This window comes from Fopius arisanus, unplaced genomic scaffold (genome assembly GCF_000806365.1).
Source record: "Fopius arisanus strain USDA-PBARC FA_bdor unplaced genomic scaffold, ASM80636v1 scaffold00023, whole genome shotgun sequence".
In the NCBI taxonomy this organism is placed as follows: domain Eukaryota; kingdom Metazoa; phylum Arthropoda; class Insecta; order Hymenoptera; family Braconidae; genus Fopius; species Fopius arisanus.
The window spans coordinates 761,067-787,786 of NW_011887762.1; the positions used below are offsets into that span (position 1 = coordinate 761,067).

Here is a 26,720-nt window from a genome sequence, read left to right on the forward strand (position 1 = left end):
GGGGGGGGGTGAACTATACATGTACGAAAAATAGTTGCTGGACTGTTTGAATCACATTGGGTTGATACAACATAAAAAATGCCGTAAACGTAAACATAAATTTGATCGTTTAGTATTCTGCGGCGCGCAAGCTAAAAGACTGCATTCAAGTGCTTTATTCAAAAACGAAAGGAGAAGGAGAGGTGTTATTCCACCCCATTGTCAATTTTTTTACTGAAATTAAAAATAATTACTGCAGGATATTATTTCCATTCTTAATTTATATTCACATTTATATTTATAAGATCACTTGGTGAAATAGATCAGTGATAAGATTTGTTTCACCAATTTTTCTTTATAGAAAAGTATCTTCTTATTCGCTGCAGTTGCCCTCATAAACGTTGTGGCGCCATCCTGTATCCACAGTCCACCCCATCTCTATACTTTTTTGTATTTTTTATTGGCTCATCCCAACTGCAAGCGTGAGAGAGGCACCTGTTTCGGTCAATTTGCGGCCGCGTCGAGCGGACATACAGCGCCTATTCAATTATCCACCAACAACGAAATTTTCCCTCAATCGAATTCACCGACAATTTGAAAAAAAAGACATATCCAAATCAATTACACTCGGGTTTATGTCTTCAATCGGGTAATGAAATCGAATTAACGAGTTAACAGAATGCACAATTGAAAGGGCAAAGACACGTGAGTGGAACAATTAAATCTTTTTTTATTTTTCGGGGATTTACTCTGTTATTAAATCATCCATGCCTTTTTCATCGCGTTTCAACTCGTAAAAATTGGATCTATCCTGTAATCAACAAAAATTTAATGGTTATTATCATTACAAACAATTAATTGGTATTTCAATGTGAAAAATCAGAGAACGCAAGCAATTCTATTTTCATCAAACATGCCGAATATTATAGTGCAAAAGACTATACATATAATAATCCAAACTCCAAATGTAAAAAATAAAAAAACAATTCGGTTAGGTTCGAATCTATTCAAGTCTATTTATGATAATAAATAACATAGAATCTGATTTCGCGACCATAAAATGATTGTTCTATTCAGTGGATACTGATACCTCAAAGTGCAAAGTACATCTGCACTGATCTTGCAGTCCTCGGAATCATACATACATCCATCCCTTCGTTTCTGTAACTTAAGAGTTTATCCGACAGTTCAGCTGTCGATCCATCAAACAAAACACCTTTAATTGTTAACATTTCACAATAATAATATTTAAATAAGTTTAATAATTTGTTAATGTGTCCATATATACAGAACTGGTCTTAAGAAGAATGGTACCGAGGTATTTTGCACCTCGTCTGCCGGGTCCGTGAAGAGTTGAGTTTTCGTGAATATGTTGAACTAATCACTATACGAAGGAGAACATAATTGTGATCAATGTTAATACCAAAAAACTCGGATCATTAAGATAAACGCGTCGCTGAGGGAGTAGCTGATTCTGGAATCAGGTCTCTGGCAATTACCACAAATGCGCCTATTTATGAGTTCTTGGTCGATGGTAGGATGACACTGATGATTAATTTTGAAAAACGGTCGAGTTCGAGTTCGGTCGATATACATTTTTTTTGGTGGAACCACACTTCAAGGCGGATTGTCATTCAACGAAGTGGTATTTGGCGAATCGGTATTAGACAAATCGTATGCAATAAAAATTCGATTTATCCTCATACATAAAAAAAAATTAAATATGCAGACCACAGAGGTAACTGCTTCAAAGAATATAGAACCAAAGTATCAACTAAAATAATGTAATGAGATGTAACTAACGATAATGGAAATATGCTCATTTTAACGATACTGGTTTTCATTGATTCAGTAAGAAAAAAAACCATAGCGCTATTAAAATCACCAAGATTCATGAATGAATCCATTCAGTGTTTTGCCATTCTTTTGGAGATTTACTCGGTTATTAAATCATTGAGGTGGCTTTTTATCTCCATATTCTGGAATGAACACACCTGTAATAGTTATTGTCGTTAGGAAAAATCACTTGGTATATAAAATTGAAAAATCAGGGGAGTGGAGATTTTAAAGAGTCCCCCCAGAGTCTTCGTGAGCCCTGAGCGTGCAATGATTGATGCTGGACCACGTGGCGCATGGGGTGAATTGACGGCAACTGGAGGATTCGGGAGGACGAGAGGGAAGGGGTTGAATGTGTTTTGGAAGGTGTGCGCTATGGGCTTATGGTATGAGAAAATTTAATTAACGTAAATGCCGCTGCCACGGCCGGCGCTACAACACCGCGTGTGTGCGGCGATCGCTCATATGCAACCCTCTCCAATTCCCCGGCTCGCAAAACCCTCTGACCACTGAGCTGGGTTATTAAACACTATTCCACACAAACGTGATCGTGTCGAAAGGGCTAAGTGTGTGTCTCTGAAGGTCCGAGGGGTAAACTTTTCAAATTTGCCTCGTTATGAGATTGATCGGGATGAATTAATTGAAGGTTTTAGTCGTCCTGCAACTTCTAGGAGGAGGCAATTGAGTGAATATAATTGTTATTATATTTTTTCCACACAGTTCCGAGAGGCACAGGGAAAATATTATTTCTCATCAATACAAGTTTGCACTTCGGGGATATTCACTTTTTAAAGGTTCTAAAAACGCTTATGTTACGTACATTTTCCTCTCATTTTCCGTTTTATTGTCATTTTCCGTGTGCCAAGGACTACACCAACCAATCCAGCTTGGGTAGGTCCTGCCAATAGATTTATTATTTCTTACAAATCGCACACGTGCTGGTAAAACGACTTGTCAACTTCAGTACTTTCAATTGATTACTTTAATTAGAAGATTGAATGGTCACTAAGGCAGCATTATTGGCGGAGATTTTGTCCCAAGTTCTGAATATGAAAAGTACATCTCACCAGTGCTAATGGACTTGGCGCATGATACTTGGGTGAAATTATAGAGTTCGAGTTCGAGTACAAAAATGTGCATTTTTCTCATAAACGCACTTTTACTGGGCCCAAGTATAATTCACACTGCGACACAATTTTGGAGGAACACCGGATTCTCTGGCACTAACAACCCCCTTAACCGAAATTCAAAATTAGTAAGCGCCAGGTCATTTAATGGAATAACCACCATAACGAAATCTTTCTTCACTTTCATCTTCAACAGCTCCAGCATCTGGATATGTAGAGATTTAAATGTTATTAAAAGCTAAAAGGGGATGCGATTGGGATATGAAAAATGAAACAAAAATCAATACATAAATTGTCAGGGCGAATAATTGTTAATAAACTCGATTATTTTCTATACGAAAAAAAAAATAATTGCCAAAATCCCCCTTGAGAATGTTTCTGCGATACTCACGAGTGTCACAGTTAAGATTTACATAGGAGTCACTGTTATTGAGTCAAACAAAATGTCAGTGTCCTGAAGATCTTACAAAATAAATAAAAATGAGTAAATTAGATTAAAGTCAAAATTAATAAAATGGCATAAAGTACTGAATCATGACACTCAATTGTGACAAGTCGAGAGAAGTCGAAATTCATTATAAAGTTTTAAAGAAAATAGTAAAAATAAAATTCAATGACTCGAAACTACGATATTGTATAAATCCATAAGTTTACATGACCTTTCAACTTGAAAAATGAAAACAAATTGGATAAAAATTCAAGACAAATAATTTCGAGGCCACGACACTTTCAACTGATAGAATTAACGGAAAATTTGATGGCGAGAAAAATTATGAAAATTTACGACACTGACAAAATTCGAAAAAACGCGAAACTCTAACGATTCAAAATCAAATAAATAAACATAATAATTCGGTAAAATAATAAAGAAAATAATAAGTTATTCAAAATTAACCTGAGAGAGAGAGAGTGAGAGCCAAAGATTCGCAGCTCAAAATGACCAGAGATTCTCTAATGCGAATTTTCAACTAATAGTCCAGCAGGGCCTGGATGTTCCAAACATCGATAAAGAAAAACATAGAATTTCTGACTACAAGAAATTAATAAATAATATAGAAGAAACTATCATCATGTTTGGTGGTGACAACGTCATGACATCCGCCAGTCCCAATTACTCAGGCATGCGCGACACATACAATTACTTATAAACGCATGCGCTCGCAATTCGACGATGCTTTAGATACATTTTTCCTGTCCATAATAAATGCGAAGAAATTCTCAGCACTGCCTAAATTAAACCAAATCAATTCCTGGATTAAACACTACCCTGAGAAAATAGTAACACTCTTTCAATTCTTTTTGTCCTATTTTTCCACTGCCCCAGGTGGGGATTAACCATTGGTCCGAGCTTGGGCCAAGCTCGGACCAAGCCTAACCTAGCTTGGCTCAAGCTTGGAATTCAAGATTGTACCAACCTTGGTTATTCCTTGGTTTGTAACGCTAGTTCAAGCTTGGACGTCGAACTCGATCCAAGGTTGAGCCAAGATGCTAAAATGAAGGTAGTCCAGGCCTGGGCCAAACTTGGACCAACCTTGATTCAAACTTGAACGTAAAATCCAAGCCGAGCCTAGGATCCAATCCTTAACCAATCCTTCAACTTATCTAGCAATTATTGATTAAAATAGAGGCAAAAATGAAATAATTAGTTTTTTATTGTAGATACAAGTCAATTTTGCCTCTATTTATCATTCCCTAATAAATTGATCTTTGAAAAAACCTAATTAATTAACTTAAAAATTGACCGCCGCAACCGAGATTCGAACGCATGATCCTAACATTATGAAACCTACGCCTTACCACTGAGCTAACACGCACTTATAACTTGTAATTTTTAATTGTGCATATAAACTCTATGTCAACTTTATAGAAATACTGTTGTTGAATAACGTTCTACTTATTTAATGTAACTAACATCAATAACTATTTACTTAATTTACATTATTCATTAACATAAGTGACTTTTTCTCGACCCCCCCCCCCTCCCTCAAAGATAAATTAGATAGAATAATATTACATAGAATAATTAGATTTGTCCTATCTGTAACTAATTGATTGTTATTATTATAGCCATTATTATTATTTTTTTTTTTATTTATTATTTTATCCATCTATTCCAGGCTTGGATCCAAGCTTGGAAAATGGTCGGAATTTCCCAGGTACCCAAGCTTCGATTTGCCTATTTTCACCAAGTTTTGTTAAACAATGTATTTCCATAACATCAAAGTTGGTTCAAGATAGCAATTCCAAGGCTTGGAATGACCTAGATATGATATATTGAATCAAGCTTGGTTCAAGCTAGGAATTCCAAAGCTTGGTATCCTAAGCTGATCCAAGCTTGGACCCATCGTCCAAGCTTGGATTTCCCCACCTGGGATGAGGAATATTCAGCCTCGTGTTCGGGAGACTACGCCACATCCATGTCCAAAATCAGTCCTTAAAAATGTCATCTCTCGGCCTCGTGTGGATCAGTGAAGTAGGTACTTAAATGGAGCGCAGTCCCACTTAATTTTGATTTAAAACAAAAACAAATCAAATTAATCTGATTTCTCTCCTCTCTCGGGATTCTCGCCATTGAGGGTACCTTCCCGTCTGGTGGAAGTTAATTCATTAACGCTTAACGGTCGAAGAATAATAAACTGGTAAAATACCACGTTACAATATTAACCGATTGAAGTTTTTAAATAAGTTATACGGTGAAATAGTATATTATGCCACAAATGCGTAATTAATTTTTGGTCCGTGGGACCCGAGCTGAAGGCGAGTATTACAATCCCACGTGTCAAAAAATCCATACCTCACGTGTTTCGTATAATATTTTATGTGATTGCGCCAATAATCCGCGATTTTAACGAGCGCAGCGAGGTTAGAATTACGTGAATATGCGCACGTATGGCATAAAAAATTGAATGTACAGTTGACCACAATTTTTGGGGCGAGTGTTATTTAATTTATCTTCGCGGAGAAGAGTGATGTAAATCTAAATTTTATCGGAGGTGTCATTAAACTTACTATTGTAGTAAATGAATAACGAATATAAAGATAAATAATTAGAAAAGAAAAAAATCTGAGTTATAGTTAAGTTTCCAATTCAGTGAATAGGTTTTCATCAATTTTCATCACTGCTAGCAATTGATGTGTAGCAGTGATTGGACAGAAATTGACAGGGTTTTTTATTTTCTAATGACTGACAGCATTCATTAATTTGTTCATCAAACTTTGATTCTTTAATCAAAAACTTTTTGAAAATTATTACAGTGAAGAAAAATATACTGAAAATTTGATTTCCGACGTGTATCGGTCAATTCGGCCAAGAATATTTTAGTATGTAATTATTTCCTAGCCCTGAAAATACTCAGCTTGTCAAACAGTAATTACTAATTAGCGGAACCATAGGTCCTATTACGGTATAGGACGTAGGGGGGATTTGAAGTGTGTACGAATGTGCGCAGTAAAATCGAGGGGACGATACGTGTATTCTACCTACTAACGTCCCCTTTATTAAATACCTTTCGAAATTAAAATTATAATTGCATTCACTGATCACCCTATTACCAACCAAACCCCCTGAAAATGCGAGCTGTAGGGTCCGATAGACAGAATTCATTCTTCGATGTTTGTGATTTATTTTGTGAGATGAAATCGATGAGTGCGGCGATCACTCGAGGGTAAACAATGATGTCGATAAGGGGATGAGTAAAGGATGCAGGTGAGGATATGAGAAGCACACTTGAAATTCAAAGCCCAGGCCGGTATCAATGCACTTGGGAACAAATGCTGATGCGTAGGAAAACAGAGAGAGGAGAGTCATCAATTGGATATCAGCGTATTGCGGGGATTGTGGATTGCATGGATATTTTAATTAGGCTTGGCATCAAATCTCCTAACCACCCATGGACTTCTCTTGGTTAGGTTCAGCGTTGGCTTGGACACTATACTCTGTATGCCCAGTTGCTTGCCTCCTGGCTGCTGACCTTCTATAACAGAGCCCCTCAGCACTCCCACTGTTTAGCCACTGTGCCACTGACGGCTCGCTAATTGCTCCACCGACCCCATTCCACCCTTCAAATCCAAATGCATCTCTGCCTACGAGTTCAACTACCCCAATCCCTCTCTCCCACCTCATTTCAACCTCTTGCTTTGCATCCTACCTAAAGGATGTGCCTGCTGAACGGACTGGAGGGGGGTACGGCATTGTACGAGAACATTTTCACTTTTCTTTTAATTTTTTTTTTTGGTTGCTTCCATTATTCAAATTGAAAGGGTGGTTGAGGGGGGGCATATGAAAAAGTCGGTTGAGCACAAAAAGCACACGGAAAGAAAATTTGACCAAAAATTGGATTGGTTGCGTAATTGTGCGAGCTAAATGTCATTCCGTGAAGAATTCCGAATTCTACCTGAGGTTAAACAAAAGCGTCGGATGATTTTTCTCTATCGTCAAGTACATATATTTTCTGCATCGGTTATAAATTCTTGACAATGTACAGACTTGGAAACTTGGACTTGTTGGACTTGTTAAAACTCATACATTATGAACCTGCCTACAACCAACATGTCGGTTCCCGATTCGCACGAATATAGTATATTCGCGGGTTGTTGGGATGAGGTTTTTTACTCGTGTGCAGTTGGCCTTCGAGCCGAAGGCGGGAATTGGCTAACCACACGAGTATAAAACCCTATCCCAACAGCCTGGATAATATTTCTCCATAGTGATTTCCAAGTATTCCAAATTCCAAATTTTGGGCGGTATGTAATACCAATTCTCACTGGAAAAATCGTGAGAAGCAGATATCAAAAGGGGAAAGAGATATCACTCAAAAATTATCACTGAGATATAGTTTTTTTGCCGGAATTATATATTAAATACTTCCACTTATATTTTTAGTGTATCTTCAATATAAGCCGTGAAGCATATCTGCATAGAGAAATCCACGATATATCTCGGATACAATTGACATATGTTTCAGGATATATATTTGTCCATGTGGGGCACATGTCGGTGGAAACCGACATAATTTCTACTCGGGCTACATATTATATAAAGCACCGTAAAAGTTTAGATTCGTTCTGTGGTTTCTCCGTATTTTGCTGGAGGATCACTGAACTCTCACGTAATTTTTTGTGAATTTTTATCTCCGTACAGCAAGGGAGTTAGACTAGAGAGAAAATTGTAGTTCCCATTGCATAATCGATCCAGGTTGCCTCCGTGGTTCATTTCGCCCTATTGTGGCTGTAACTTGTAAGGGTGAATCTAAAAGGGATTCCTTATATTGTCCAGTTTGTTCATAATTATTCATTCGAGGCCATTCTCAATTCTCTGCTTTCTTCAGGAACTACTATTTGTTAACTATTTGTTGCATTGCAAAATATAATATGAATTCATTACATAACGCTTTTTTTGAATATGTCAAAATATTTTTGAAAAAATCGTACGGACACTGTCCCATCCCATAGGTATATTGAGACACAATGATAAGTCGTAATTATGAATATGAGAGTGTAGTACCGCAGACAAATGTGGTCACATCGACTATGTAAATCAGACTCTTGTCCTTGGGGAGCGTGCAAGTCCAATTACATTTTAATGGTGGACGGTTCTGGATTTGTCCCGAAAGTTTATGAAGAGCAGGAATGGCAGCCCGTTTGCCGGAATATGACGAAATAGAGTATTCGTGACCTTTTCCATGTTGATTTCCAAAAATCTTGGCATTTCTTTGAAAGCCTAGTTACGGAAATTGATCTCCATTTGTTATTAACCATGTCAAGCCGTTCTCAAAATGTCAAGAACCGCTCACCATGAAAATCCTGAACTTTATTGAATTTTCAAAATGGATAGGATCTTTTAGAAATGAAAGAAATGAAATGATGAGGGTAGTAAACACAGAAAGTCATACAAATATATAGATGAATATACCCAAATACTTATTCTGAGTATATGGTATATTGAACTTTAGTATATTCAATTTTCACAGCGATATCGATAAAAAATTAATTTTTGCGCTGTTGAATTTACTATTACGAATAAATGTGATAATAAGAAATAGTACGGAACATTTCAATAAGGCCATTCATTTTACTCTTGAATTTTACTGGAGCCGACTACACTTTCATATCAGGTTAAATCCTGAGTTTCTTCAACAAGATGAGACTCTCTCGTCATACTAAAATTTTTACGTATTTTTCAGACGAAAAATGTTATAGTTATGGTGATAGCTAGAATCTTTGGTTTTTCTTTAAGATATAAATCTTATAAAAACATGGTGACACTTGAAGTTCAATTTTCTATGCGTCTGAATTAGTGAAGCTAGACTGTTCATCGTGCAATTGAATTGGTTTCTCAATTGGAAATTATGAGTAATCAAATAAGGCAAGTGTAAATTCTCACAATAAAAAGGCATCTATAAAATTGTTTTGGAATAAGAAACATGACGGTATCACTACCGCAGTTGACAGACTTTATTCTGCCAGAATGAGAATAAATCCTTTATCAACACATTTTACCATTAAAAAAATTTCCGAAAAAACATATATTTTTATGAATTTTTTTTAACGTCGATAGCTTTTGTTTTCATGTACTTCTACAACAAAATTCGTTTGATATACATGCATAATTAAGAACTACACCTTCAAATATTCTAAAATAGATTTGCTAGATAGAATTGTGGTGACACATTTCTCAAACTGACAAAATACCGAGCATAACGACAAAAATTTCAAAATAATTACACACCAGCGTTGATTTTCATAGGAATAAAACCATGAATTTGACTGAGGAAATTCCATCTGCAAACATTATTCCATCTGGGTTTAAAAACTCCACTCCCAATCTCTTCATTTCATACTAAATCACATACACCCTGCATTTTTAATTCGAATCTCTCGAGCCAGCTCGTCCTACCTCGGCAGGCAATTCGTTTCCGTTTTTCCTTCCGTCCTCGGGAATCTCTTTCACATTTTTTTTCTCCACCTCCCTCCCAGTTTTTGCAAGACTGGAATCCGCTCGCAAGGGTCGGGGACGAGGTTTACCGGGGATTTTTTCCTCCGAACACGGCCGGAAATTAATAGCCCAAACGATAAACACGGAGATAGAAACTTCTGTAATTTCCATATACCTTGTGTCTCAATTTCCCACCAATAAATTTCCCTCAATTCCCTCGAAATGACGCACATGATATGAAAGAAAGCCCCCGTAAAATCAATTGAAATGGTAAATACAAATCAGCATTAACGTGCCAGTGCTTCTATTTCCAGCATCAACATCGCTTTTCCGTTGGTAGCCATTCCATCCCCGGTTACCCCCTTTTCACCCTCAAACACTCGGGCGCGGGGTGAAATCGCTGGCGCGCACCGCTTTATTAGTTTCATCCCAGCCGATAAATCATAGGCGTAGATCAATTTTGCTTTGTCGCAATTTACCTATTGGGTTTACTGTACAATCAGATTAATAAATTTGCTATTTGATTCCTCACATTGCCAATAATTCTATAACCCATGAAACCAATACAAGTCAAAGGGGGAGGGGGGCATCACACGCGAGTCATCTAAACACAGGGGAAATCGGACGATCGAGTGTCGTTCAATTGTTGGCGAGGCAGATCGAAACTGGATTAATTATCTTTGACCGTTTGTAATTTCCCCAGGATTTCTCGTTCCTCTTTCGCCCGCAAATTAATTCGACAACAACCCTTCAATCCTCCAGATTCACCCACCTCTCCTGGAACATTCAAACAGAAACGCTCGGGCATGGCTAATCTGATTTTCAATCTGTAATTACTTGTAAATACTAACTCATGCACTAGAATATTACTTGTCACTAGTCTGTTTAATATCAAATCCTTATTAAGAGAAATCAATTTTGTTTTTTTTTCATGAATGTAACACAGTTGGAAATAAATTTTAGGAAAGGGGGTGCGTGAGAGTTTCGGATCAAGGTCGGATCAAGTAAGACTGGATGTCCTGTCAAAGACTCATCCAACATTTGATTGAGACTGAATTACAAATATCCCGCCTTGGTTTTATCCGGATTTGATCAGGCTTACATATAAGTGGTTTATCAAGTAACATGAATTATTACGTGATAGGTGAAATCGAAAATATATTTATTAATGTTAATGAATTCGCAATTGAAAATTGATCATTTTCCGAACGGAATCCTTCTATTTATTGACTTTTTCATTCTCTAATTTCAATTGCAATAGTAGTCTACAATGTTGTGTAACGCAAAAAAATTATGTTTTTAGATCTCGTCTGTGTGTAAAACGTAGAACCGTCTGAAACGTCTAAATCCGAAGTGTGAAGGCCATGTATGTATGTGCAGATGGTTAATTGAGGATCAATTTTTACAAAAGAAGAAGATAATAACCGGGTAAATTAATTCTCAAAAATCTGAAATTTCGTCAATTCATATTTCCTAATATGGACTTAACCCGTACTAGATTTCAGTCCGATCGGTTGAATAGTTTTTGAAATATCGGAGATTGTTTCAGAAACTATCAGAGCGTTTACATCTCTTATTCTTTCGAAATGTTCAACTGAACGTACTGCATGGATCATTCAGAATGTATATATATAGGCTCCCACAAAGTTTTCGAGATATTTAAATTTTCATTTTTCCCGAAAAAATGTGTTGTATGCCCTCTCTGATTTTTTAAAATCAATCCATCAACTTCGAATGTACCAAAAAGATTCCTTTCATAACTGCCAGGTTTGGTATTGCAGATGGGTTGGATCGGGTTGGATGATTTGTTCAGCAGATATTCAACTTTGTATCTGAAACGAATTTCTCCAATATCTCACAAACGACTGAAGTGATTTTATTTTTATTTTTTTCCAAAATATTCGTTACATTATGCCCTATTTAGATAAATCAAACAACTGTGCGCGTTTAAAGGCAAGTATGACGAAATTTCTACCTTCATATCCATTCGGAAGCCAACCATCAATGAAAAGTGATGGCCAAATAAAATTTAAAAAGAAATACCATGTGAAGTAACAACATGTTCGACCGTTAGAAACGGCCGACTGCTTGTTTTATTTTGAATTCATCATCATTCATAAATATGTTCAATTTCGATGAGTGTAATCAGTCGGGTGGTAGTTAGAAAATTAATTTTTTGTAAAACTTCATATTACTAATAGTTTCAATATATCTTTCTGAAAACCGTGGCGAATGTCACTTGCAAGAATAAAATATACAGTCCGGCGATAAACTCATTTGACCCATTCAATAAAAGTATCTTTACATTAAGTCATTGGGAAGTATTTTTTCCAGACCAGTGGCTGAAAACACCATTTTCTGGACGCATCGCGTTTCCCAGGCCCTACATCTGGAAATTTTTTATTAAAACCGCACCGTGGAAAACATGTCACACAGGATGGTCTGTTTTCCACGGCTAGACTGGAAAATACGAAATTTATCTAGAAATATTACACTTAATAAAATGATAGAAATATTCAACCTATTTGATGCATAACGATAATGATTTGATGGAATATGATAATGAGTTTCAAATATACTTTAATATATAATAATTCTGCAATAGATAATCATTTTTTTCTGAGCTTTGAACCTATAGAAAATATCTCAAATAATTACGGGAATATTGGTTATGCCTTTGTAACAATTGAATTGTTCTTTCTAGGTAGATGAAAATTGACAATTTATAATTTTCTTGTCAATTGCAAGTCGGGCGGATCTATTCGAAGGTCAATTACCAATTACAGTGGTAAGAATTTGAGGAAAAATTAGGAGGTAGAATATAAACCCATGATCCCACCAAATACGAGTTCTCTCTATACGAGAGAATTAATGCCGCAATGACCTAATTATTTTTGCGAATGCTAAGAATCGAATCTCGAGTGTTACGTGTACAGATTCTATGCCCTCGGCACTAGATTAATTCAATGACCGAAAATGAAAATGATCACACTCACTTCACAAAATCACAGAATTGACTTTTCTAATACGATTGAATCGCCGCCTGAAGTCTATCGACATTTCTCTCCTATCGAGGAGAAAGCAAATAAAAAACCACATTCCAGTCCATCCATCACGTTGAACATTTTTATTCCGTTCCCGTCCATGCATATTTTGACTGTCAAAAGAAATCCGCAAACGCGAGATTTTATTATCCGGAGTTAAATAAATAAATAAAACGGCTAGCTGGAATAGGCACAAAAAAAGAATGAAATATAATTAGAAAAGTATGCAGGAGAAATAAAAGTAGGGGATGAAATGAGTTGAAATTAAAAGAATATAAAAACAAAAGCCTTTTGAACCCACATCGTCGCCCCGTGGTCCGTTCACGTTAGATTGTATTATATTTTTTACTTTCATTTATGATGGAACGTGAAATTAATTAAACATCTGAGCCCACGTATCGTTTTAAAGCGCCGGGGGTGAAGTTTGGAATCGGTTAAATAAACGTTTTCCACGTACTAAAGGAAGGATCCTAGGGGGAAAAATGAAAGGAGTTAGGGGATGATATGACAGAGCTCTCCATATTTCACGATGTAATTCGTTCCATTACGAGGAGTAATCAATCTCAGATTAATTCAACTGGCAACCTCGAAAAATCTACAATTTCATAATTGATATAAACATCCATGAAATAATAGCTAAGAATAATAATTATAGTTCTCATTCTCAATATGAAAGCTCTTTTTTCTCCATGGATAATTTTGAAGGGTAAGATACATAATTAATTCTCAAGTAATTAATCCAAAGATATTTTTCACTACAGCGACATAACTCGCGGCACACGCCTCTTTCATAGCAATTCAAGATAAATAATTACGAAACTTGAAACAACTTTTGTCTCCTTAAGTTGTGCTCATGGAACACGTGTGCTACAACCCTAAAATTCATTACATTAATTTCAACAATTACAATTAGTCTACTCTAAAGGACAATTGCCTCTGAAAATTGAAGTATAGTCGGAGGCTGTATACCGTACAGGGCGTAATTTCGCTCACCTATCTTTCGCTAAACCAACTATTAAATTTTGTTTTCTTATTGAATTATAGGGATATAAATGAAGAGCCACTTCGAATATCTTCCTTTGTAAAAAAAATGTATTTCTTATTTAAATCGCCGTGTAAAGGACAGTCTCTTGAGCGACAACTTAGGACTTTTCAATATTATGGTCATATATTTTCAACATTATGGTCATATAAGGAAAATTTCGGCCGAATTTCAAGTTGATGGATTGATTTTCAAAAATGAGAGCGCGTCTAATATCAAAGTAAGGAAATTGATTGGATAGTTTCTGAGATATTTGCAAAAAACTTTTCACAAACAATCACCGATGTTTCGAACACTACGCCACCGATCGGCCTCAAACTTAGCACAGACCAAGTCCTAATTAGAGGCTATGAACTGACAAAAATTTCAGATTTTTTGAAATTAATATATCCGTTTATTCTGCCCATTTTCTAAAAGTTCACCGTCCACACACATATGAACCTCAAACTTCATATTTTTACCTTTCAAACCGTTCTAAATGATTTCCAAGCAAAATAAGGAAATCGAAAAATTGAATGATTCGAATGCTTTTATTCGCAGGCAAAAAACGGAAAAATGTCAATATCTCACTATTTTCCTACCAATCGGTATGCATAATTTCATAACTTTATATAATGCTCACTGAGATGAGTATTTTGAAAAAATCATTTCAATCACCATTTTTTCCACGTTTTCAATTTATAGGCTTTAAAATGTACACTTCAATGGAGCAAAGTGTTTTGGTAGGGTCTTGAGAAAATAAAATGGTATTGTGCTTGAGAATTTTTCAAATATATTAAAAATTAGTTTATTTTATAATGAAGAATCGAGTGAATAACTGCTACGATTTCTGAATCTCCAACGACAACTGCACCCACAGAATATGATAACTCATATTCTGTGTTTGGAAATCATACAAAATCGGCATCATTTTGTTCAATGCACATAGACCGAATTCAAATTTCCTCCCATTTTTTTTTCTAAATTAAGCTACAGTCTCGTCCCACCTTCGATTGAGAGCAAACAAAGGGATGAACTCCTCGAGATTATGTGGTACCTGGTTCCAGAATCAGTTGAATCAGACCTGTCCGGCGTTTACCGGTAATCCGAGTAAATTGGAAAAACATCGATCACAATCACACACATCTTTATGGTCAACGATACCTTATTTTCTTCAAACCCAACTATTGACGAATCGGCAAACGAGTTGCAAGATTACTAATTTACTAATCACTATTACTAATTACTATTACTAATATTACTAGATTATTAATTTTTCTTGGTCTTTTTTTTGTGCACAGCTCCCCTTCAGCTATTGCACACCTAATTGATTCTTTGGACAGTTGTTTAAAGAATTTTAATTATTTAATGTTTGGAGTAAGTGAGAATGTGACAGGTAAGTACTAGAAAACTCGGATCGTTCAGGAGATACACACGTCAGGCGTTTTCCCATTTTACTTTATTCAATAATTTTGTACAGAGGTCTGCTAATTGTGACTATATAGTCAGAGATTCGGATAATAACTGGTTGGAAACATGTGAAGTCTAAAATATATACTAAAATTATTAGTAACTAATGGGTGACTGTAAAGCCCAACAAATCAAGGGAATACAATATTTTGATAAAGGGAGAAGGGTGACAGGGATGACCAATTGGGAATTGGCGGATACCAATATTTTGCCGGGATGGAGAGAGAATTAGGTTTATTGCGGTAGTTGAAGTCTGCAGCAAAGAATTTTCAATGGTAAAATTGTAATAATTTTTGAGTTCAGGAGACTTGTAAATAGAACAATGAAACGATGAAGGAGCAGCTGCGCGGAAAATTAAAACCGTCATGGAATATTTTTACGATGTTAGTGAGTCCGGAAAAACAAGCATCATTTGTATGAACAGAAAAATAAGACTAGGAAGAAGTAGAAGAATCGAAGAGATTAATTTAATAGGTTCGCGTATATGCATGCAACATCTATAGCCTTTCTAACAATTGTCCATTCTCAACTAATCACCAACATTTATAATCAACATTTTCGTAACAAATGCGATGAGTTCAATTGAAATGATAATCCTTAAAAGTTGCAATATGTTTGCATAATTTTGCAAGAGCATTTATCATTTACTAGAAAAGTGATCAATCCTAATAGAAATCTTATACCACGAAAACTGTTGTCGCGCAAGTTGGTATGGGTCATTCAATGTTACACACAATTTCTAACAGGGAGCCCATTTAAGATGATTCAAAATATTTGTCAGATTTGAAGAAAAATTAAAAAATGGAAAATTGATAGAGCTGACGAAGAACTACCGAAAAGTTTATTTTGAAATATTCTCATCGCTCTTAGTTCTGGAGCGATCTCTGAAAAGGTAATTGAAACAAGATATTCAGCTCGCTACTTAATTGAATACGATATTACTGTAACAGAGCTTTATTACTGTAACAGAGGGCACAAGATTTCATTGGAGTCAATATGTTGGTGTTATTTTACTATGAGTTTTTTTTATGTATGAAACAGCCTTATATAGGAGGTGAGACAGCGCTCCCGGAAGGTAGCAGTGAGGGCAGACGCGCCATCGTAAGCCGACTTGACTAATTGGCGGCGTTATAATCGTGGGTACACGGTTAGGTTGGTATAACCGCGAGTTATAGCCTCTACAACCCTGGGCTTTCACTATATACGTAACCCATCCTACTAACCTCGGATGTATTTGGCCACACACTCCTGTAGAAGGAGAGGGAGGAGACATAATGATCCCACCATTTACGCAAATTTTCCCATTATGCCACCACGATTTTCAACGCGACTAATGGGACGATAGCATTAGAGCACGGAGGAATCGTCTCTGGGCAACCTCTGATGATAGCATCGTCTCACTAACGCCGAGAGTGAGGTTGTGTCTTATTAACAACAATTAAAAAGGATTGGACCAATCTACTGAAAGTTATGGCTGAACATAATATCAAAACCTCTTACAATAAATCCTAGAGATTTATTACATAAAGCCAGTTACATAACCTCATGAAACCCATAAAAATTTTACAAATAAAAAAGGACTTTTTTGGAACCTCAAAAAAGGTTCCACATAGAGAAGAATTTACTACGTTTGACTTTCTTTTGATTTTCTTCTTTCAATTTCCTGTCCTTGATCGCATACGAAAAGATTAAAAAGCACTGAGTGAGAACGAAAAGTGAAAATAGCGGGTGAAAGTTCAACCGTACCACCACCAGTGAAAATTTCTTTATCGCTTCGATGAGACACTGATATTGACTTGCAATCGATTATGGATCAAGGAGTGATTGAGCAGCATCCATAGCGGACCAGCTTACTGAATCTAATTTATATCCGGAGCCTTCTTAGATCCTGATTCAAACTAATTAATCGTAAAACTACCACGAACAAATGTGATACCTGGCTTGAAAAAATGTAAAAATCCTAGGAATTATATTTATTTCATCACTTGTATGGCCACTCTATACTAATTTACTCTGCAAACCGTTTATTGCTAAATGAATGCACAATCGTAGTATGGTCAAATATGACTGATATCCGGGAGACTTTTTTCACTTTAATGAGCACGGAGAATAACAAATAGAAAAAAAAACACAATTTTTCGGACTTATAATATACGAACTAGGTTTCACCTTTAGAATTTATATAGGATATCGATGAGAAGATAGTTTCAGAGAAAAGCCAGAGAAATGGCTAATAAATCATATATTAAGTGTAACTTCATCAAATTTCCATAACAGTGATAAACTATTGAAACATAGAAGATGGCTGTAAGCCTATCATCAGGTCCAAACATTAAGACATTATTGAGACTTCCATCTTTAGCTGTTGTGCATAGGATGGAATATAGCAATATTCATAAGCAAAAAAATTCAAGGAATATAGCAACAGCACCCTTTAATATTCATCCGAATTTCTTGTTTCTCAGAGGTTCTGTACTATTCCTTAGCTTCCACTCTGGAACTCTTATCTTCCAAGTAGCTTTCAGAGTTTGGGATACTGCTACGTTAATTGGCTGCAGAATATGAAAAACATGACGAATCAAGTAAAAAATGACATTTTTTTGCAGAATTTTTGCATTAAAAAATTATTATTTCTACCATAAATATTTCTTTGTATATCATCATTGGACACCTTATTGATAGTTTTGGTTGAGAATTAGCTTCGACATATTACTGATTATTTTTCAGACACAATTATCGACCAAGAGGAATGCACCTGTTTCTATATAAAAAATAAAATATTATCCAGTCAAACTAACCCTGTGACAAAGTGAGAGACATGAAATTTTATTTCTTATCAGTGGGTTTCGTTATTTAGGGCGGAAAATAATCCCTGGAATACCACATTCACACATTCTTCGAAATTATCAGGCATTTCTCTCAAGGTTTCCTACAAACAAATGAATTCATCAAGTTTTTCAGGGAAATTTTTTGTAACCTGAAAAAGTTGACTCCTTCATTGATTTGCAACGAAACTTTCGGGAAATACTCTATTATTCTGAAGCTCTTGTGATATTGTAACTGAACATTTTTCAAAGTACCAATCCCAACGTATTTTGCATGAAAGTGAAATACGAATTTTTCTTTAAATGAGAAATTGAAAATGATTAACGACTGATTAAAATAATAATTATTGAATGAATAATGCAGCAGCTCAAGTGGATGAATTTCAGCTAAGTGAAAGGACTCGAAGGATTAGTTTATGACATGCTGAGTGGACTAGTTTGTGGCAGGTGCAGATCTGACTTGGAAATATATTGTAAATTGGAATTCATGGAAGGAATATTAGTTCACTTAGTACACAGTGAATGATAGTTTCAATGTTCATTGATGATTTCTTGTTTATTTCGGTTTTTTAACCTCTCCCTCAACTTTTCGCCGTTCTCTTTCTTCGTCTCTTCCATTGCTATTCCTTTTTTGTTTTTTTTTCATCTTACGTATCTCTATCAGTTACTCTGCTATCTCTTTTTTAACTTTTGGATTTTTCAATCTCTGTGGTTTTTGTGTAACAAACTATGTGAAAGTCGAAGAGCAAGTTCAAAATGACGTCTCATGAATGTTTCTACCAATGCCTTTCAAGGCGCTTGTTGATGAATTTGGTAATTGGGATGCCTCGTTCACTCACGTAGAGAACTCACATAGCAAAGTGATTCTCATCCTCTGCCCCTACCCTTGAGTATGAACCCCTTTTGCAAATAGTTGCTTTGAGGATCCCTTTTTTTTGATTAAAAAAAAGGGTCGTCCTTAGGATATTATGCTGTTTAGAAATCCAATTAATTGAACATCGTGAGTTCACTGTTTCCAATGCCTCTTAAAACTTGAACTCTGGAACTTTTAGTTTTCTCCTTCCGTACTTTCCCCCGAAAATCAGGAGATTTCTAGTGTTCAGGAGGGGTCCCTGAACTCGTGGTCAGGAGGTATTACACTCATTATGTTACATATCCTGTATGTTATCATTTCGGTGCCAGTGAATCAAAGAGATTCGATCGTTCATCTGGAAATTCGTTGCGAAAACATCACCGATTTTTCGTATGAAGAGGATCCGTTCGATTGATTTCTTATACCGAATAATGTAATTTTCACGAACGTAAACCTCAATAAATCCCTGAAGATTCTACAAATAATGTCTGATGTCCCATTGTGATAATAAAAAATCGTTGGATATAAAATAATTCAAACGAATAACTCCGGGGCCATTTTGGACAGCCGTACCGGGACAATATATATAACTTCGTGCGGCTTATCCACGACTGGTCATTCATATAAACGAATACTGCGAGGCAAAAAATGACACTGGTAAACGCTAACGGAGCCTCGGGCGGTTATCTGTAACAGTTAGGCCACCGTCGGAGATTTGTTGCCGCCGTTCATTCCATCACATTATCGCCAGAGGAACTTTTCTCACGAACGAATGACAACGCATTTATCCTCCTTATCTTATTCATTCGGCTATTTTTGAGACAGTTCTACCAAATTTTTGAATTGTACCAAGAATAGAGGTCTGAGGAGTTTATATTGGATTTGGAAATAGGAGACGGGGAGGACGTGGCGTCAGTCCGGGTCATTCCCGTGGGTGTGATCACTGCTAACTAAACTTGTAAATCTCCGGCGTCCCAGTGGCCACTGTTGCCGCCCCCGACTGACCAGAACGCATTTGTCTGTCTTAACCGAGCGTATAGATTTTCGGGTATATTCTACTGTGGGGAAATCGTGCGAAACAAGCGATTCAACAAGAATAATGATGATTGTGGAAACGTTTAGATTACGAAGAAATGAAAAGAAAATATTAAGTTTATTGTCATTATATGGAACAACTTATCTGATTGTTTGGTAAATGTGCCCGAATGGAAATTTTGGTCAGGTTCAGACTTGATGATTGATCGAAAAATAAGATGGTAACTGAATCAAATCCTGATCATATATGTAACGCAAATTTAATTGCAGGCTCCATCAACCTTTTCTCATCCGAGTGGAAATTACCTCAGGTTACCTTGAGGTTGGATCAGTATTTAATCCGGTATTCGTCAGGTTTGCTTGATCAGGCAATGCCTGATGAGAAACTGATCGAGTTTTGATCAAGTTACTCTGATCCGAATTAACTAAGATCGATTAGGATCAGGTTTTTATTTGGTCCGCTTCGTCTTAGTCTGATCAGGCCATTCTTGATGAGAAACTCATCAAGTTCTGATCCAGTTTATTGGAACAGAAATAGTCCATGTAGAACCAGATCAGGTTCTCATTCAATTAGTCTGAGCTTAGTCTGGTCAGATGATTCCTGATAAGAACCTGATCAAGTTTGGATCCAGTCGTCCGGTTCCCGAAAGCTACAGAGTACGTTAAATATATGGGAAGGGAAAAATAATACCATTATGAATAAAGTATATAATAGACTTTATTCAAGTTTTTTGTGCAAGAATGTGCAGACGTATCAAACTTACAAGTAAATTATTTTGAAAAGGAAAGTGGTCCTCTAACTGCGATTTGTTCATTAGTATTATATTATTATTTAAATCATTTTTCATCAACAGAATTGAATTCTAACCGAAAAAAATCTCTTAAAGTATACGCACATCGGGGAATAATTAGAAAGTTAACGAATACGGCGATAGTGATCGTATGGGCAAAATGAAATTGACTTGACCATAAGATCAGGGTCACCTAGTGGACCGGGCATAGGACTGGTAATCGGAACATCGTAGGTTTGAGCCCGGAAAAATAATACGGGTTGTTCATCATTAATAATGAAAGGGATGCATTAAAGTATATGATAAAATTGCATTATTTTTTGTTTTCAGCGAATAATTATTGTTTATTCGCATCGTCCAGTTTAAATAAGTTTGACTTGATCAAATCCTGAACTGTTTGACCTGAGCAAGTCTTGATTAAAAAAAGCATTACATGACTGATCAGGATTTGATGCAGTTACCACTTCAGATCCTGATATATCATCAAGGCTAACCTGATCAAATCCTGATCTGGACCTGATCCATTTCCATTCGGCAAGCCAAACGGATCTGAATCGGATGGCCGGAATATAGAAAACAATTATATATATTACCCGTAATTCACTCAAAACAAAGGATAATTCATTTTTTTTATTACATATGACCGCTCTTAATGAATCCCGATTGTCATTAACATTGAAAAAGCCCTATTATTTTTTACCATGTTTTGGATTGAAATCGGGAATCTACGATTACTAACTCTACACCCTAACCACTAGACTAACACGCTGTGGTTACAGAGTCAATTCTTTGTCCCTACACAGTCAGTAAGGGGGCATTTGTTGATTTCAAAATTATTTGTGATTTAGCACATTTGCCGGAAATTTCGAAAGAGAAAACTTATTCAGTGTATATCCTAGTTCATTATTAGAAAATAGTTATAATAATCATAACATTAATGGACATAGGTAATGATGATGATTGTTTTTTTACTCAATATACTACCCTCTGATGTTTGATGCCTTCCTATACATATTTATGACCATGAGAAGCAGCCTATATACTTAAATAAAAATATTTGACCAATAAATTCACAGCTAATAGAAAAAAATCCACTCTCAGAAAAGGGTTAATCAAATGAACATTAGGTGAATCGGATTTGACTTTTGTGTGTATTTCTATCCAATTGTTTATGGTGTAGAAAGAATTTTGATAATTTCACATCATGTCTCTCATTTTCCATGTAAAGAATAATCATATTTCCACTAAATTCTTCTATTCGGGGATTATTCATTAGCGTTTGACAAATGGCTTTCCTCATCAAATTGATTCGTTTCAACTCTTACCGTTTCAACTTTGAAGCCCCACAGTTCCGGATTTTTCATGCTAAATCCCCCAGCCATATTTCATCGTTTTTCAAATGAAAATGGTAAAAAGCAAATAAGGATGTATTTAGCATAAATGTAAAATAACCCCGTGGACAGAGTATAAATTGTATTCCCATTAGGCAGAGAAGGCTTTTTGGATAACCAAGTTGGTATGGGTGGACTGCATTTGAATACCGAATTAAAAATTAAATATTATGCGAGGTAGTTATGTCGATTAGGAGGGACTGGAAGAGTGGAATAAAATATTTTGTACTACGGGGAGAAAATGATAAGGGATGCGTCGGGAGACTTCCACGGGAATAAAAAATATTAAGTCGAGTTTGATTGAGAATTCCCTTTTTTCTCTTCACCGGTGCTTTTGTAAAGGATATCTTCGTGCTCGCACCTGTGGAGCAATTAATAAACCGTTTGGATAACCTCCACATCGTTAACAATAATTCTTCATTTATCGGTGAGAAAAATAGCACTTTATATCGCAGCATAAAGACAGACATTCGTCATGATACTCGAGACAAGCGGATACCTACGAGAGGCATAAAGGTGGCCCGTAACTTCTCGTTTCCCGACGGAGCTTTCATTTCTAATGCGAAGATCTCCGTAACTGCACGGGAATCCGTACATCAAACTTTATTACCCTTTTACTAACATAACAAGAGGTTGTAATGTTGTTTTGAGGATGAAAAGATGAATTTTGAGACTCAAGACGACCAATATTCACATTTACTCTCCAAAATCTTCTAGAACAGTCACTGTCATTATTTTCATTATTGAATTATAGCTACATGGGAATTTTTGCTATTGTCATGTGGCAAATTAATATATATTTATTATTAATAGATAGATAAGTAAATACAATTTGACATCGTATTTACAAAATAATTTTTGTATTTAGTGGATATTCATTTGCTGTGTGGTACTTCTCACCGCTCAGCTTATCTTTCCGTTTTCGGATCAGGAAAGTTATTATCCATTAACCGGACGAAAATTTTTGATGAAGATTAGCCCTCCCGAGGGTCAAACATGGAACGAAATAATACTCACTTTTTAGGTTAAGTTTTGTCTCAAGAATTCCTCAAATTTAACTTTTCCGACAGAACTTGATCAAAAAAGTGGCCTCACGTTTGGGCCTCTGGCGGGCTAATTTTTATCGAAATTTCTTTTCCATGGATGAATTTTAATGACTTTAATGACAACAAATGAGAACGATGGTTAAAAAAATGAAGTATACTTACTAGAATAAATTATAGTTCTAGTCTTTACAAATAAGTCTATTCAGCAAACATTCATTCATCGGGACTTTGGGAAGACTTATGATTTACATAACACGAGGGATTGATGACTATACAATGATGAGCGTAATCCTGACCAATATTAATTCCGTTATACGCGGATCACTGGTAAACGCTGTGCAGAGGAAATCCCCTCGAAAAGTTTACTGTTGAAACGTCTCTTGATTAAGCTGGGACGAATGATAATTAATTTATGGGAAAATGGATAAGTTCGAGTCAATGCACGGATGCATTGAACGATTTTATGCCGATTTTGTGGACGAAGCCATTTGAGAATGGCCAAATTACTGCGTTTTATCGTTCGATTTGCTATAACAAAAATTAATTTGCGATTAAAAAAGAAAAATAATTTCTCAAGCACAACAATGTTAACACGGTAACGATATTAACATTTAATTATTCCCCATATGAAGATTTAATTTCATTTGAATTCCTAATCAAAATTGGTTAAATACTGTTCCAAGCTCATTTGAAATCAGACAGTTAACTCTTCTGGGCTGGGGTCAAGTAGCCTCAGGGTGGGTCCTAAACTCATTTAGAAGTACGGTGAGTTGGTTTCGATCACCCTCTAGCCAGTCTGCCATCATTTTTAGTTACCAAGAACATCAGTAGCTCGTTGGTAATTTTGGATAGCCCCCGAGGCTGATCGAAGATATCGAGCACAAAAAAAAACATTAATATGGAGCATATTATTTTTTTTTGGAGTCTATTCGTAGTAATGAAGTGCTCACTTGACTCTTCGGTGACTTCTTCAAGACTATATTAGAAAGTAAGATAAATGACGGAATTTTTGTAATAACATATTTTATAGGTCTCCATTAACTCTACGAAACAGATTTCACTATTTAGCGGTCCGTGTCCATAACCACGGGGTTTTCTTTGGTTTTCAGGCTCGAATCCATCTCCCTATGCTAGGAAAGCCCAAATGTGGTGAACTAATAAACTCACGGGGTCCTTATGAGTATACCGCGCTAATTTCCTACGTGCTCTTCTCTCTAGCTAACTTATTACGAACTCCACACGGTAGTAGTTCCTTTTCCACCGACGAAAAATTGTTCATCATCAGGTATCAAACCTGCGCTACCGGGACCCTCTATTGTAGATTATTTCCATTTTGTACAGTATGTCATACTTCAATAATGCTTTTAGCAGTTATCCAGATGTGAGAAAATATGATAACTATGAAAATATGGTAAATAAGAATTAACGTATAAATATATAATATTGAATTTTTCGATGACCACCGAACTGATCAGATTCAATTACATGCAACGCAGATCGTGCCCCAGAGGACACGTCCGCCTAGTTGAACAAAAATTGTAGATTAAAAATTTCTTATAATTCTGTAGAACATTAATTAAACATTCTTTCTATCAGAAGATAATGTTTTACTCCTTGTGAAATTTTAATGGCCACAAAACTGTCTCTCTGCCGTTTAATCCCGTCTTTTCCATTTCCGGAATATATTTATTTAAAAAGCCCGAGTGTCTTGAGAGTTTCCGGCAATAGCCAATTTTACACATCTTGACAAATACGGATGACTGATGGGTTATTTGAATGGAAATTGAAATCCGATCTGAAGCGATTAAGAGGCGTATGATTATCCGAGAATCACATCCGGAATCTTTCGCATGCAGATAGGAATATGGCATTCGGTAGTTTGGCTTGCAATCGTCGATGTGAAATCGATTTGGAATTTCAGAGGGATATCCGAATTCGGTAAATCCGGTTTCTAGCGTTCCTGAAACGGGGCTTCGGTCACGTGGGCTAAAGCAAGCGTGCAAGAGATATAGGATGCGAATACCGGGTTTGTCCCGCACACCCTAAAATGGTTAGGAACCTTCCAATCTCGTCCCAACGAGCCCATTGCTACTTGAATAATTGAAGGATCTAGACGTTAGAGGTTTATGTCTGGCTATTAACGTACGTGGAATATCAAATCGTTTTGTGAAATTATTACTATCCTGCTTCATTATCAAATTGCTTAATCTTTTACACCATTTTCTATGATCGAATCATGTTGATCGATAATCAATCATTTGCTTCATCGAATGATTCCCATTTAGTTATTAATTGTTCCCAAATTAATTATCTATCCTCAATATTTAAGTGTATCTACACAGAAAGAAAAATATCGGAAAAATTACGGAACTTTACTTTCACGTATTCGTGGGTGACCTTGGTTTTCGGGGAAAAATACTGTAAGTTCCGTAAAAATTTTCGTAACGAGCAGGAATTTTTACGTAACTTTCAGGACAATTTTACGGTACTACCAGTACTTTTTTCCGAAAAGCAAGGTCACCCCACGAATACGTGAAAGTTCCGTAATTTTTCCGGTATTTTTCTCTCTCTGTAGCAGTTCACCATATTGATTCAATAAATCTATGCTGAGTAAATTATTATTTCCGTGTTTATTATTCATTATTAACCATTTTTGAAGCACTTGAGTTATGAAAATAATTCAGGAAATTTTATAACGTAATATTGACCAACAGTTTTCATTGGGTTCGCATAAGGACTGTGAAAAAACATGCATGTAACTTTCTGGAATACTGCTATCCGTGTATATTCCTATAACTCCGTTAATTCCTACCGTAAGCCTAAAATTCGAAAACCGGTACTATTATATTCATAGAGCACCGGGATGGGTTTCTATCCGTACCGGAGATTAAGGGTCGAGCGTGCATTATGGAGATGGTTAAATGCATAGAAGGTAACGCGGTTCATAAGAAGAAATAAATGGTATGGTATGGAAAATTTTACTTGGACGTACATGAAAAAATACAAAATAGCTTCTTTGCATAAAAAAAAATTACATATGAATGGAAAAAATATTTTATAAGCCGAGTGTTCAATGTCCGATCCTCTAGTTCCCAGGATTTCGTAAATTTTATGTGTCGGTAGAGCAGATTTTCTTATGCAGCATTTGATTTTTTACGCTATTTTGACATCAAATTCATGTTACTGAACAACATCCAAACTTTCCCGCGATTTCGCCACAAAGATTCTTCCATTTTTTTTCCATCGCGAAAACGTTGAAGTTGGAAAATGCCTCTCAGCACCCCCTCTTTGATTAATCGAAGGAGAAAAATCGAGAGACTGCACCAGATGGGCCATTTTTATGATGCCTTTATCATAATCGAATCGAC

The 26,720-nt window shown here is 36.1% G+C and overlaps 1 protein-coding gene across 2 annotated transcripts in view; it reads left to right on the top strand.

Moving 5' to 3' along the window:
* LOC105264554 (LIM domain only protein 3) overlaps positions 1-26,720 on the top strand; it is a 393,511-nt gene that overhangs the window by 18,855 nt on the left and 347,936 nt on the right. The gene's annotated exons all lie outside the window — the stretch shown is intronic.